The following is a 16,337-nucleotide window of genomic DNA, read 5'->3' on the forward strand; positions in this document are numbered from 1 at the left end:
AATAGCAGCTTGGGTTTTCTATTTCCATCTGCTTCAACTTAGTAAGTATAAGAGGTATTATTATTATTATTATCATTGAATTATCTGAATTCCAAATTAGGAAACAGACATACTGCATATAATCTTTAGATGAATAAAAATAACTTTGCTAAAAGAAAATTTTTGTTTTATATAATAAAGTCTTTTGAATTTAATTCCCTTCTCAATTTTAAAAGGGCAAGTTTATTCAAGTGTTAATAATATGTTCATGTCTGTAACTAATGAAACCATTTAAAAATAATAAATTAGTCGGCAAAGCTTTCAGCTTGTATTCTTTTTAACATTTCGCATCTGAACATTTTAACATTTCAGTCTCCTTGAACAATGAAGGTAACCTGTTCCTGCTTATAATCACCATTTATTTCTAAGAATAGGAATACTGCACTAATCTGAAACTCCTCCATTTGTTACAGAGCTAGAAACCAAGATAAAGTAACTAGGATTTCTGAGATCCAAAGCAGACTAATAATAGAAGCAACTGGCCTCTTAGATTCACTGTGCTTTCTGGATTTCCATGAAGCCTGTATACTCTTTCATTATCGATTATTTGGTACACTTGATGCTTATTATTCATTAGATTTTAAATAAACTGTACAGAGATTTTAGGAATTGTTGACTGATCTATGACTTAGATTTAGTTTAGGAATGTTTCCTCCGCACAGTATTGCTTTACCTGTCTCTAAAGTATATATAAAAGTTTAATAAATCGTATCATATTATGATCTTTCATAAGGTAGGGGGTACAATTGATTTTTTCAAAAATGAATAAAATTATAAATATTTTTTAAAATATTTATTTATTTATTTGATAGAGAAAGAGTGAGAAAGCACAAGACAGGGGGAGGGATAAAGAGAGAGGGAGATGCAGATTCCCACTGAGCAGGGAGCCCAATGCAAGGCTCATCCCAAGACCGTAGGATTATGACCTGAGCTGAAGGCAGATGTTTAACAGACTGAGCCACCCAGGCACCCCGAAAGTATTTTTTAAATACGTAGATCCTCAACTATCAAAAATACGGCTAGCAAGAAATATGATGTGTGTCTTTGGTACCAATATTGCCCACTTGAATCTGTACATTTATGCCAGACTTTTGCTGGGATTTAAGGATAGACTTATGAAGAATAAAACGTGCTTTTCAAAATCATGGAAGCTCCTGGCTCTAAGTTCTGGTGCACCAAATGCCCTATCTTATGTTGCTCACTACACTCCAACAATGTTGCTTTCTATCATTTCCTCAAAAGGATCTCCAGGTCACAAGCATTCCCTCATTGGAGCCCTTTCCATCAGCCACAAATGCTTGGCCACCATTCTCCACCTGAGTCCTCTTTATCCTTCAAGCATCTGCTCAGCCATTATTTGCTCAGACAGGACTTCCCAGATTTTATAAACATTAGAATTTCTAGGGTACTAACCTATCAACCCTGTAATTTGCCTACAGATCACTTTAAGCCTCTTCTATATATATTAGCATTATTCAAGGCCAATAGTGTCTCATGTCTCTCTCATTTCTCCTTAAGCTCCAAGAGGGTCTCATCTCTTTTGTTCTCCATGGTATCCCCATGGCTCAGGACTGTACTTGTGACCTGGTAGTAATTCAACATACAGTCACCAAAAGTCAATCAATCAATCAATAATCAGACACAAGAATAGATGCTTTTCATGGTGGAAATTTTTGTGTAGGATGGAAGAATATAATGAGTCTGCCACTTGCAAATAATTCCCTTTTCTTATTTTATTTTGAAAAGCATTAGGAAATTTTTATCTTTTCTTGGGAATCATGAGACAAATGTTAATAATAGGATTCATGTTGCACTGGTTTCTTAATTTTGTGTGTCTTACTTCTTTATATCTGCAATTCCTTACAGAGCAGACACGTGCACATACTTCTCCAACGAATGCTCAAGGAATTAAGATGTAACAATATGACTTCAGGCTCAGAACCCAGAACTTATGCCACTCATCATGCACAGAAACTAGAAGCTTTATGTTCTGAAGGGTGAACTGCCCAAGGCAATCAGCCCATATCTATAATGGCTTTGTACATGAGGAAGAGAATATGGAATCAAATAGTGGGTTCTAAAGAATTGCAGTGAAGGAAAAGTACTTGAACTATCTTATCTGGGTGACAATAAAAATATGAGCTTAATATTAAAAAAATTCCACGAATCTAAGTAAGCAAAATAGGACAAACATAATCCTTAATACTCCAAAAAAAAAAATTTAAAAGTGAGATTTGTATCCAAGTTGAATAAATAGCATGAAAGTATTTAATAATTCATCATTTATATTAATGCCACACAATTATCAAAGGCCATCAGTGATATCCATTATCCTTAGTGGAGATGTCAAAAATGAACTTTTGGCCCCTAAATTGTGCCTGAACAAGACAGATAAAGGTTATTTTCTTCATTTGAAATTGTCACTGTAAAGGTTAAGGGGGCCAGACACTGCAAACTTTTGATAGCAATTCGCTTGTCAAGAAGCAGAATTTTTTATGAGACACTACTCTGCATGGCCTTAAATCAGGAATTGAAAGCTTTTCAAATATAATTGCTGTGTATTGAAAAATCTGCCATCAATACAAATGAATTTGAGTCACTTTGATTACTTTTCTTGAAAGAGCTGTTGGATAATTAAATATTTAATTTTTGCAAAAAGCTCATTTTAAGCAATAATTCTTCAGTAGAACAAACTAAGTGGGTCTGGAGATGAGTTTCAATGTAATTTTGAAATATATATCCTATCATTCAGATTAAAAAATAGACACTCCAAAGCACCCTTTCTAACAATTAAACATTTATCCTAAAAGATACTGAAATCTTATGTTTTACATTGGCTTTTTTCCCTTTAGTAGTGATATGAACCTAGGAATGTATAAATGTCATAAAAGTTTTATGTTTTGTTAAAAGATTATAAATTAAAACTTCATTAGACTTCTGGAATTAGTGCCTAAGCATTTTACATGATAAAAGGTATAACATCCAGCTACATTTGATTCATAAAAATATTCCATGTTAAAAGAAATTATAAATTACATATGCATGTTAATGAATATTCTACTTGGTAATGTACCAACTTTTTTAAACAATTGTCAAACTTTTAAATTTTTTGAGATGAGTTTTATATAACATAAAATTAACTATTTAGAAATTTTATTATGTTCAGTTAGCCACCATATAGTACATAATTAGTCTTTGATGCAGTGTTCAATGGTTTATTAGTTACATATAACACCCAGGGCGCATCACAGCAATGCCCTCCTCAATACCCATCATGATGTTACCCTCTCTCCCACTCTCTTCCCCTCTGAAATCCCCAGATTGTTTCCCGGGGTCCATAGTCTCTCATAGTTCATCTGGCTCTGATTTCTCCCCCTTTGGATTTCCCTCCCTTCCCCTATGGTCCTCTGTGCTATTGCTTATGTTCTACATATGAGTGAAACCATAGGATAATTGTGTTTCTCTGTTTGACTTACTTCACTTAACATAATCCCCTCCAGTTCTATCCATGTCGATGCAAATGAGAAAATTAACCATTTTAAAGTAAGCAGTTCAATGGTATTTAGTGCATTTGTAGTATTATACAATCACCATTATCTAGTTCCAAAACATTTTCATCACCCCAAAAGGGGTGTACACATCAAGAATGTACTCCCCATTCCTCTTACTATTACCTCTCAACCCGTGGCAACCACCAATCTGCATTTTGTTTTTGTGGATTTAACTATACTGAATATTTCATATAAATGGAATGGTACAATATGTGAGCTTTTGTATTTGGCTTTCTTCACATAGCATAATGTCCTAGACATTTATACACATCAAAGTTTGTACTGATACCTCATTCCTTTTAATGAATAATATTCCATTGAATGTATATATCACAATTTGTTTATGCATTCATCTGATGATGGCCAATAGGACTGTCTCCATTTTTCAGCTATTATGACTAATGCAGCTATGAATATGGGTGTATATGTATTTGTTTGAATGCTCATTTTCAATTATTTTGCACCCAGGAGTGGAATTGCGGGGCCATATGGTAATTCTAACTTTAACTTCTTGAGGAACAGCTGAACTGTTTTCTACAGTGACTGAGACATGCCACATTCTCAAAAACAATGTACAAGAGTTCCATTTCTCTACATCCTTGCTAACTCTTGCTTTTTTTCATTAAAAAATTATATTGACCCAGGGGGAGGAGTCAAGATGGCAGAGAAGTAGCAGTCTGAGATGACATCAGGTAGCAGGAGATCAGCTAGATAGCTTATCAAACCATTGCGAACACCTACAAATCCAACAGGAGACTGAAGAGAAGAAGAGCAACAATTCTAGAAACAGAAAATCGACCACTTTCTGAAAGGTAGGACCAGCAGAGAAATGAATCCAAAGTGACAGGAAGATAGGCCACGGGGGGAGGGGTCGGATCCCGGCAAGCGGCGGAACAATGGAGCACAAAATCAGGACTTTTAAAAGTCTGCTCTACTAAGGGACATCATTCCAGAGGCTAAACCAGAGTGAAGCCCACATGGGGTCAGCGTGGACCCAGGTCCCACGGGGTCACAGAAGGATTGGGGGTGTCTGAGTGTTGCAGAGCTCGCAGGTATTAGAGCAGGGAAGCCGGCCTCAGAGACAGAGCCGAGGAGTGAGCTCTCAACTCAGGGTTACCTTGAACCGGTCACAGGCTGGGTGAGCTCAGAGCGCAGCCGGAGGCCAGGGAGACAGGAGTGATTGAGTGCTTTACTCCAAGCGTGGCCAGAGGCCAGGGAGATGGGAGTGATTGAGTGCTTTTCTCTGAGGGCGCACTGAGGAGTGGGGCCCCGAACTCTTGGCTTCTCCAGGCCAGAGGTTGGGAGGCTGCCATTTTCATTCCTATCTTCTGGAACTCAGCGAAAGGCGTTCAGGGAACAAAACCTCCTGAAAGCGATTCAGAGCGGATTATGTAGCCTGGCCCCTGGTAAATGTGGTGCAATTCTGCCTCGGGCAAAGACACTTGAGAATCACTACAACAGGTGCCTCCCCCAGAAGATCAACAAGAAATCCAGCCAAGGCCAAGTTCTCTTACCAAGGAGAACAGCAGAATTCCAGAGGAGGAGAAAGCAAAGCATGGAATTGATGGCTTTCTCGCCATATTGTCTAGTCTTGCAGTTAATTTAATTTTTAAAAATGTTTTTTCTTCTGCAAAATTTTTTTAACTTTTACCTTTCCTCTTTTAATGTTTTTTAAACTAGTTTATCTTAATGAAAACTTTCATAAAAAATAATAATAATCTTTTTTGAACCTTCATTATTATAGTCATATTTTATCCTTCATTGTATCTAACTTTATTTTTTGTATACACATAGGGTTTTTTCTTCTAAAAATTTGGGGTACAACTTCTTCTAATAGATTAAAATATACCCTAAATCTAGCTCCGGGCTTGTTATAGTCTCCAGCCTGAGAAAATTCTCTCCACTTTCTTTTTCTTTATTCTCCCAACCAACTTACTTTATCAACTCCTTTTTTAAAAATGAAAAATTTTTTTTTTCATCTTTATAGGCATATTCCATCCCTTCATTGTGTTTACCCTTATACATGTTTTTTATTCTTTAAAATTTTGGGAGGTAGTTTTTTCTAAGAGACCAAAATACTTCCAAAATTAAGTGGGTGATCCTGATCTAGTCACCAGTCTTTATATATATATATTTTTATTTTCTTTATTTGTTTTCTTTTTTTTTTTTTTTTTTGAACTTCTTTTTATCCCCTTTCTCCCCGCCCCCATGATTTGGGGTCTCTTCTGATTTGATTAAAGCTCATTTTCCTGGGGTCTTTGCCACCCTTTTAGTATTTTATTTGCTCCTTCATATATTCTTATCTGGACAAAATGACAAGGCTGAAAAACTCAACACAAAAAAAGAACAAGAGGCAGTACCAAAGGCTAGGGACCTAATCAATACAGACATTGGTAATATGTCAGATTTAGAGTTCAGAATGACGATTCTCAAGGTTCTAGCCAGGCTTGAAAAAGGCATGGAAGATATTAGAGAAACCCTCTCTGGAGAGATAAAAGCTCTTTCTGGAGAAATAAAAGAACTAAAATCTAACCAAGTTGAAATCAAAAAAGCTATTAATGAGGTATAATAAAAATGGAGGCTCTTATAGCTAGGGTAAATGAGGCAGAAAAAAGAATTAGTGATATAGAAGACCAAATGACAGAGAAAAAAGAAGCTGAGAAACAGAGAGGCAAACAAATACTGGATCATGAGGGGAGAATTCGAGAGATAAGTGACACCATAAGATGAAACAGCATTAGAATAATTGGAATTCCAGAAGAAGACGAAAGAGAGAGGGGAACAGAAGGTATATTGGAGAGAATTATCATAGAGAATTTTCCTAATATGGCAAAGGGAATAAGCATCAAAATCCAGGAGATGCAGAGAACCCCTCTCAAAATCAATAAGAATAGGTCCACACCCTGTCACCTAATAGTAAAATTTATAAGTCTTAGCGACAAAGAGAAAATCCTGAAAGCAGCCCGGGAAAAGAAGTCTGTAACATACAATGGTAAAAATATTCGATTGGCAACAGAGCAGACTTATCCACAGAGACCTGGCAGGCCAGAAAGAGCTGGCATGATATATTCAGAGCACTAAACGAGAAAAACATGCAGCCAAGAATACTACATCCAGCCAGGCTATCATTGAAAATAGAAGGAGAGATAAAAAGCTTCCAGGACAAACAAAAACTGAAAGAATTTGCAAACACCAAACCAGCTCTACAAGAAATATTGAAAGGGGTCCTCTAAGCAAAGAATGACCCTAAAAGTAGTAGATTAGAAAGGAACAGAGACAATATACAGTAACAGTCACCTTACAGGCAATACAATGGCACAAAATTCATATCTCTCAATAGTTACCCTGAATGTAAATGGGCTAAATGCCCCAATAAAAAGGCACAGCATATAAGAATGGATTAAAAAAATAAAACCCATCAATATGCTGCCTACAAGAAACACATTTTAACCCGAAGACACCTCCAGATTTAAAGTGAGGGGGTGGAAAACAATTTACCATGCTAATGGTAAGCTGGGGTGAAGAAAGCTGGGGTGGCAATCCTTATATCAGATCATTTAGATTTTAAGCCAAAGACTATAATAAGAGATGAGGAAGGACACTATATCATACTCAAAGGGTCTGTCCAACAAGAAGCTCTAACAATTTTAAATATCTATGCCCCTAACATGGGAGCAGCCAACTCTATAAACCAATTAATAACAAAATCAAAGAAACACATCAACAATAATACATAATAGTAGGGGATTTAATACTCCCCTCACTGAAATGGACAGATCATCCAAGCAAAAGATCAACAAGGAAATAAAGGCCTTAAGTGACACACTGGACCAGATGTACATCACAAATATATTCAGAACATTCCATCCCAAAGCAACAGAATACACATTCTTCTCTAGTGCACATGGAACATTCTCCAGAATAGATCACATCCTGGGTCCGAAATCAGGTCTGAACCGGTATCAAAAGATTGGGATCATTCCCTGCATAGTTTCAGAACACAATGCTCTGAAGCTAGAACTCAATCATAAGAGGAAATTTGCAAAGAACCCAAATACATGGAGACTAAACAGCATCCTTCTAAAGAATGAATGGGTCAACCAGGAAATTTAAGAAGAATTGAAAACATTCATGGAAACAAATAATGAAAAAAAAATGGTTCAAAATCTGTGGGACATAGCAAAGGCAGTCCTGAGAGGAAGATATATAGTGGTACAAGCCTTTCTCAAGAAACAAGAAAGGTCTCAAATACACAGCCTAACCCTACACCTAAAGGAGCTAGAGAAAGAACAACAAAGAAAACCTAAACCAGCAGGAGAAAAGAAATCATAAAGATCAGAGCAGAAATCAATGAAATAGAAACAAAAAAAAAAAAAATAGAACAAATCAATGAAACTAGGAGCTTGTTCTTTGAAAGAATTAACAAGATTAATAAACCCCTGGACAGACTTATCAAAAAGAAAAGAGAAAGGACCCAAATTAATAAAATCATGAATGAAAGAAAGAGATAACAAACAACACCAAAAGAATACAGACAATTATAAGAACATACTATGAGCAACTCTACCCCAACAAATTTGACAATCTGGAAGAAATGGATGCATTCCTAGAGACATATAAACTACCACAACTGAACCAGGAAGAAATAGAAAACCTGAACAGACCCATAGCCAGTAAGGAGATTGAAACAGTCATCAAAAATCTCCAAACAAACAAAATCCCAGAGCCAGAAGGCTTCCCAGGGGAATTCTACCAAACATTGAAAGAAGAATTAATTCCTATTCTCCCAACAAACAAGAGCCCAAGGCCAGGGCCAGATGGCTTCCCAGGGGAATTATACCAAGAATTTAAAGAATAATTAATTCTTATTCTCCTGAAAATGTTCCAAAAAATAGAAATGGAAGGAAAACTTCCAAACTCATTTTATGAGGCCAGCATCACCTTGATCCCAAAACCAGACTAGGATCCCATCAAAAAAGAGAATTACAGACCAATATCCTTAATGAACACAGATGCGAAAATTCTCACCAAAATACTAGCCAATAGGATCCAACAGTACATTAAAAGGACTATTCAACACGACCAAGTGGGACTTATTCCAGGGCTGCAAGGTTTGTTCAACATCTGCAAATCAATGTGATACAATACATTAATAAAAGAAAGAACAAGAACCCTATGATACTCTCAATAGATGCTGAAAAAGTGGTTGACAAAGTACAGCATCCCTTCCTGATCAAAACTCTTCAAGGTGTATGGATAGAGGGCACATACCTCAATATTATCAAAGCCATCTATGAAAAACCCACCGCAAATATCATTCTCAATGGAGAAAAACTGAAAGCTTTTCCGCTAAGGTCAGGAACACGGCAGGGATGTCCATTATCACCACTGCTATTCAACATAGTACTAGAAGTCCTAGCCTCAGCAATCAAAAAACAAAAAGAAATTAAAGGCATCCAAATCAGCAAAGAAGGAGTCAAACTATCACTCTTTGCAGATGATATGATACTATATGTGGAAAACCTAAAAGGCTCCACTCCAAAACTGCTAGAACTTGTACAGGAATTCAGTAAAGTGTCAGGATAGAAAATCAATGCACAGAAATCAGTTGCATTTCTCTACACCAACAACAAGACAGAAGAAAGAGAAATTAAGGAGTCAATCCCATTTACAGTTGTACCCAAAACCATAAGATACCTAGGAATAAACATAACCAAAGAGGCAAAGAAACTATACTCAGAAAACTATAAAGTACTCATGAAAGAAATTGAGGAAGACACAAAGAAATGGAAAAATCTTCCATGCTCCTGGATTGGAAGAACAAATATTGTGAAAATGTCTATGCTACCTAAAGCAATCTACACATTTAATGCAATTCCTATCAAAATATCATCCATTTTTTTCAAAGAAATGGAACAAATAATCCTAAAATTTATATGGAACCAGAAAAGACCTCAAATAGCCAAAGGAATATTGAAAAAGAAAGCCAAAGTTGGTGGCATCACAATTCCGGACTTCAAGTTCTATTACAAAGCTGTCATCATCAAGACAGCATGGTACTGGCACAAAAACAGACACATAGATCAATGGAACAGAATAGAGAGCCCAGAAATAGATCCTCAACTCTATCGTCAACTAATCTTTGACAAAACAGGAAAGAATGTCCAATGGAAAAAAGACAGCCTCTTCAATAAATGGTGTTGGGAAAATTGGACAACCACATGCAGAAAAATGAAATTGGACCATTTCCTTACACCACACACGAAAATAGACTCCAACGGATGAAGAACCTCAATGTGAAAAAGGAATCCATCAAAATCCTTGAGGATAATACAGGCAGCAACCTCTTCGACCTCAGCCGCAGCAACTTCTTCCTAGGAACATTGCCAAAGGCAAGTGAAACAAGGGCAAAAATGAACTATTGGGATTTTATCAAGATCAAAAGCTTTTGCCCAGCAAAGGAAACAGTGAACAAAACCAAAAGACAATTGACAGAATGGGAGTAGATATTTGCAAACGACATATCAGATAAAGGGCTAGTATCCAAAATCTATGAAGAACTTAGCAAACTCAACACCCAAAGAACAAATAATCCAATCAAGAAATGGGCAGAGGACATGAACAGACATTTCTGCGAAGAAGATATCCAGATGGCCAACAGACACATGAAAAAGTGCTGCACATCACTCGGCATCTGGGAAATACAAATCAAAACCTCAATGAGATACCACCTCACACCAGTCAGAATGGCTAAAATTAACAAGTCAGGAAATGACAGTTGCTGGAGAGGATGCGGAGAAAGGGGAACCCTCCTACACTGTTGGCGGGAATGCAAGCTGGTGCAACCACTCTGGAAAACAGCATGGAGGTTCCTCAAAAAATTGAAAATAGAGCTACCCTATGACCCAGCAATTGTACTACTGGGTATTTACCCTAAAGATACAAATGTATTGATCTGAAGGGGCACGTGCACCCGAATGTTTATAGCAGCAATGTCTACAATAGCCAAACTATGGAAAGAACCTAGATGTCCATCAACAGATGAATGGATAAAGAAGAAGTGGTATATATATACAATGGAATACTATGCAGCCATCAAAAGAAATGAAATCTTGCCTTTTGTGATGACGTGGATAGAACTAGAAGGTATTATGCTTAGCAAAATAACTCAATCAGAGAAAAAAACTATCATATGATATCCCTGATATGAGAAAGTGGAGATGCAATGTGGGGGGCTTGGGGGGTAGGAAAAGAATAAATGAAGGAAGATGGGATCGGGAGGGAGACAAACCATAAGTGACTCTTAATCTCATAGAACAAATTGAGGTTTGCTGGGGGGGGGTTCAGGAGAGGGTGGTGGGGTTATGGACATTGCGGAGGGTATGTGCTATGGTGAGTGCTGTGAAGTGTGTAAACCTGGCGATTCATAGACCTATAGCCCTGGGGATAAAAATTCATTATATGTTTATAAAAAAATAAAAAAAATTAATAAAAAATTATATCGACCCATGTGGTTGTGAAGTGGTACTTCATATGATTTTGATTTGCTTCCCCTAGTGACTAATGACATTGAGCATCTTTCCATCTTTTTTAGAGAAGTGTGCTAATTTACAATTTTTCAATATAGTCTGTTCTTGCCTTTGTGTCAGTCAGTACTTTTTTTTTTTTTTTTAGTTATTTAATTAAGTTCTTTGTAAGAAATTTAGAACACCAATTTGTGAGGGTAAACTCCATTTGTGAGAGAAAACACAGAGCGGAGGTAGCCCTGAAGCTGAGGAACAGCCTTGATTTTGGGCAGAATTTGTGAGTCCACAGCTTTCTGATCAACCTTGCACTGCTCTGTAATCTCGTATTTCTCTTTCTCAGTGTCGAAGATCTCACCCTCCTGGTGTCTGGGCTTACGCAACTTCTTCTTCTTGAAATAAGCATCAGTGAGATGTTTGGGGATTTTCACGCTGCTGATATCAATTTTGGTAGAAGTGGCAATGACGAATTTTTGGTGTGTTCTACGCAGAGGAACTCGATTGAGGGACAGAGGTCCAGTTACAAGTAGCAAGCCACTGCTCAGCTGCTTCAGGAAAACTACCCTCTTGCCTCTGTGGCGCCCAGTGAGGATGATCAAAATGGTCCCAGGGGTGATGCTAGCTCGCAGTTTTCTCACATGCTGACTGAAAGGTTTTTTGCCGTGGCTCAACAGCTTTCGAGGCACGTCTTCAGTAGGATAATACCTAGGCATTTTACGAAGTTTAACCACTCGGGTACCACCATTCTTGTCACCACCAACTGGTTTTGTGACGGTAGCAAGAACCTTCTCCTTCTTTTTCTTTTCAACCCTGGATTTAGGTGCCGAATACTTCCTCTTGTACATGGCCTTTCTGGAATACATAGCCGATCGGGAGTACCTGCCAATTCCTCTGACTAGGACAGGGTTTCGGCTGCAGTGGGGCTTCCCCTTCTTCGGGGTTTTAGCCTTCTGGTTACCCTTCTTAGCCTTGCCACCGCCATCAGCCTTCTTGGCTTCAGGTTTCTTCTCTTTAGTATCCGGCTTTTCAGCTTTTTCGCCCGCCATCTTGCAAGATGGGAAAGAGCAGTACTTTTAATTCTCTAATACGCCTTCACTTACAATATCTTATGCCATTTAAACAAGAATAATAGAAGGTAAGCAAATTGATAATTTTGCATCTTCATATCATCTTATCAAATATTTGTACAGAATCCTTTCTTCTTTCTAGAAAGTTTTAATGTTTGTCATGCACTCCTTAGCATTAGTACAGTTGAGACATTTCTGTAACTCCATGATGTTATGTTATTTTATTCAAGTAGTAAGATGGAATATCAAGCCTGTATCAATTTTTAATACTCTCAGGAAAATCCTTTGGGGTTAAACGAAAGTCTGTTGATAGTGAGTAAAAATAAATGAAGGACATGATTTAGAAGTTACTTCAATCCATCTTAATTAATTTGCTAAAATTATAAAATTTATTAAGTAGATATCTTTAAGATTTACTAAAAAACCCCACAAAACCTAATAATCTGAATTTAGACATTACTAGAAATACAGTTATAAAAATGCTTTATCAAAAAGAGGAGATAAAATCTATTGCCAATTCAGAGAATTGAAAAGAATTTTGCTGTTCTATGACTTGGAAAATTTTAAAAGAATATTAAGGTACTAACTGAATGAAATGAGATACACATATGTTATATGAGTTTCACATATTAAAATAAAACAAGATTAAATCAGAGAGGGAGACAAACCATAAGAGACTCTTAATCATAGGAAATAAACTGAGAGTTGCTGGAAGGGGAGGGGTAGAGGGATGGGGTAACTGGACGATGGACATTAAGAATGACATTTGATGTAATGAGGACTGGGTATTATACAGACTGATGAATCACTACCTCTGCCTCAGAAATCAATAATACATTATATGTTAATTAATTGAATTTAAATTAAAAAATAAATTAAATAATACTATTGAGGGTTAAATAATACAATAGTATTAATTAATTTCAGGGTGCCTGGGTAGCTTAGTCATTGTCTGTCTTCAGCTCAAGTCATGATTCCAGGGTCTTGGTATCAAGTCACATTGGTCTCCCTGCTCTCCGGGAGGCCTGTTTCTCCCTCTCCCACTCTCCCTGCTTGTGTTCCCTCTCTCAGTGTCTCTCTCTCTGTCAAATAAATAAATATTAAAAAATTAGCATATTTCCTTAAAAGAGGTGCCACTAACTTTGGCTTAAATTATACAGGGGAGCATTCCTCTGGGGGTTTTGTCCCACCAGCCATATCACTGTTTTAGTAAAAAAGCCTTCACTCCCATGTTTTTCTCATATAAAATCTTTCTAAATCCCATGATTATTTAGGTGGAACTCTTCCATAACACTTGAGTCTCCAGATTCTATTCTATTCTTCTTCTGCTTATTGAATAATGGAACTGTAGTTTGAGAATTGTCTTCAACTCAAGGCATGGAGCTGCTTCTTCTAATTGTAGTCCATTCTTATTGCTGGCAACTGGTTTGGGAACAACATGCAACCCAAATTTATCTAATTTCATGGTAGAAAAAGCATGCTAGAGATGTTTTTCGAAATTGAAAAAAACTGAGAGATCTGAGTTTTTAGTCTACTTAAAAAGTAGACTGAAAAGTAGACCTGCTGCAAGATATTTAGGTGGTGCCAGAAGACATGGAGACCACTAGCTCAGAGGAAAAGGAATGTATTACTAATGACACAGCAGACAGCATAAGCTTCATGTTCATGTCTGTTCCGCTTGCAGTCTCAAACCCACAAGGTAGCTGTGGGATGGGCTCTGCTGAATCTTACACACACAGTGGGTCTGTGTCACAGCTGAGAAATGCTGATTTTAGGAAATCCCCAATCTTATAAAAGGAACCACTAGCAATCCTGACCCATCTCTGCCCTGGTGGAAATACTATCTTTGTACCCTAGTCAGAAGACAAATCACCCCTCTGCTCAGAGAGAGATACACATAGTCTCTACCCTCCGAGGATATACAAACAACATGGAAAAATAATCAACAGTGACAAAATAACTATTAAATTCTTTTTTTGGGGAAAATACACAAAAATAATTTTTTTAACAAAGTCAAATTTCTTTACTGCCTCCCTGCCACCCCAAATCCTTGTCCTCCCACAGTACTGCTAGGAATCAGCCTCAGACTCCAGGCTCAGGGGTTCCCTTTGAGTTATAAGGACAGTAGGCTCCCTGACCCAGAAGCAATCAGCACAGTCCCAAGTCCTTCAGGGTGGGGGATCCCACCAATTGCTAGGCCCTTCCCTCGGAGAGGACCTTCAACCTCTTAGCTACAGGGTTCTGGCTTTTGGTCCATGGGCCCCTTGAGGGGGCCTCTGAAGAGGTGGCAGTTCCTGGGTGTCATGAGAGATTCACTAAGAAGATATTTACTCAGCCCTATTAAGTGAGACGAATGGGCAGTCTCACTGCTGCCATGGGATTTAATCAAGAGCTCAAGCAGCCCTCAGGCTCCTGGGAGTCACTTGTGGCAATGAGGGAAACAGAGTGAAGTCGATGCCATTGACCATGAAGAACAAGATGGAAATGGTCAGGGTCCTTGCTTATGTTGTTTAGCCAGTGAATCTACCAATCCCGAAGCCCACCTTCCATCTGAACTCCTGCTCTGTGAATAACAAACTATGTATTATTTAACCAGTTTGAGTCAGTCATGTCAAAAAGCATCTCACTGATAGGTTTGGGCAGCTAAATTTACTCCATTTCCTGTCAGCATCTTTCCCTAGGGTTATCTCTAGACCCATAAATAATACTTTAGGAGTTGTTCTGAAAAAGACAAAGATATGATGGGACTGTAATATTACTCATTATTGTTGTCTTTTAAAGTTTGGGTGGGGAGAAGGTAGATAAAATAGAAATGCATCCTTGGGACTTTTTTCTAAAGCTGGCCCAGTTTTGTTTGATAAATATTTATTGATCGATTAAAAAAGAATATTTAAACATCACAATACAGACATTCTGGTTTTTATGAAACAAAACAAAACAAATGTGTATTAAATGCATATTAGATTTTAAAGGACTAGACTTTGTGGCAAATCAGATTGCTGTCTATCAATGAGAATCAACAAAAGGGACCAGTCTGTAACTGTGTATACTTAAAAAGCTAGATATCCACTTCCCAAAGATCCTGAGAATATTTTCTTTGAATTATATACAATCTTGTTTAATCTACTTATAAAAGTAACAGAAGAGGCATGATAATATGATTAGTTTTATACACTAATGATGAATATATTTTTGTGAAAATATGATATATAAATATACACTTTGTCAAGACACAATTTTTAATATTTAAAATAAAAGCATTCTTCAAAAACATATTAATAGGAATTGGTTGATCTAGTCTACTGAGTAGATAGTGTCTTAGGAGAGAGAGCATTCTGTCTATGCAAACAACCCTGTTTATCACCACAGGTATTTTGCCATTGGGAGCTATTTAAATGATATATTTTGTTAATATTGATTAGTCCTCTGTGGATGAATTAAAACTGAGTCTGTGAACTTCTGTATCTGAGAAAGATTACACTCTGTCTGAACCTTATCAAGTTACGTGGTTCCCATGTGGCTTAGCGTGAAGCAGCCCACATCCCTCTTTACCAGTCTGTTTTATAGTATATGATCTGTAAAGCTCCCCCAGCTCAAGGATTTCTGGGTCTGTGTGATGCAGTGGCTCCCTGGATACATTTCAAGAAAATAGTATTCAAATAGCAAGCATTCACTAAATGCTTGTGATGCATTTGTCAGGCATTATTCCAACAACTATTATCTTTGATCCTTATAACAGTTTTGTAAATCCTGCTTTTCTCATTATAGATGAGGAAACCAAGGCACAGAGTCAAATGCCAGTAAGCTGATAAATCACAATGCCAAGTTAAGCCTTTGGCACCAAGCCCATTCACTTTCCATTATACCAACTAATACCTCAAAAGAAATCATTTTTTTAAAAATTAGCAATAAATTCCTTTTAGTACTAATGTAGTAATTTATATCATTTAATGACAGTCACAATGATTTCAAAGGGCAACTCTGAAGGTCTCTCAAATGAATTAGGAAAGTGTCTTGACAGAATAGAAACATGTCTTCATGACTGGTATGCAGCCTACTCAGTCATATCTACACACAGACTTGCACATATATATGTTTATTCTCAGTTTGGGTATTAAGTGAATATACAAATATTTATGTTTAGTTGAGAATATAAA

The 16,337-nt window shown here is 37.1% G+C and overlaps 1 protein-coding gene and 1 pseudogene across 2 annotated transcripts in view; both read right to left on the reverse strand.

Moving 5' to 3' along the window:
- The window catches only part of GALNTL6 (polypeptide N-acetylgalactosaminyltransferase like 6), a 1,185,252-nt gene that overhangs the window by 801,910 nt on the left and 367,005 nt on the right, over positions 1-16,337 (reverse strand). The gene's annotated exons all lie outside the window — the stretch shown is intronic.
- LOC116866661 lies at positions 11,258-12,172 on the reverse strand (annotated as a pseudogene).

Source organism: Lontra canadensis, unplaced genomic scaffold, assembly GCF_010015895.1.
Source record: "Lontra canadensis isolate GAN:19392208 unplaced genomic scaffold, GSC_riverotter_1.0 scaffold10, whole genome shotgun sequence".
Classification (NCBI taxonomy): Eukaryota; Metazoa; Chordata; class Mammalia; order Carnivora; family Mustelidae; genus Lontra; species Lontra canadensis.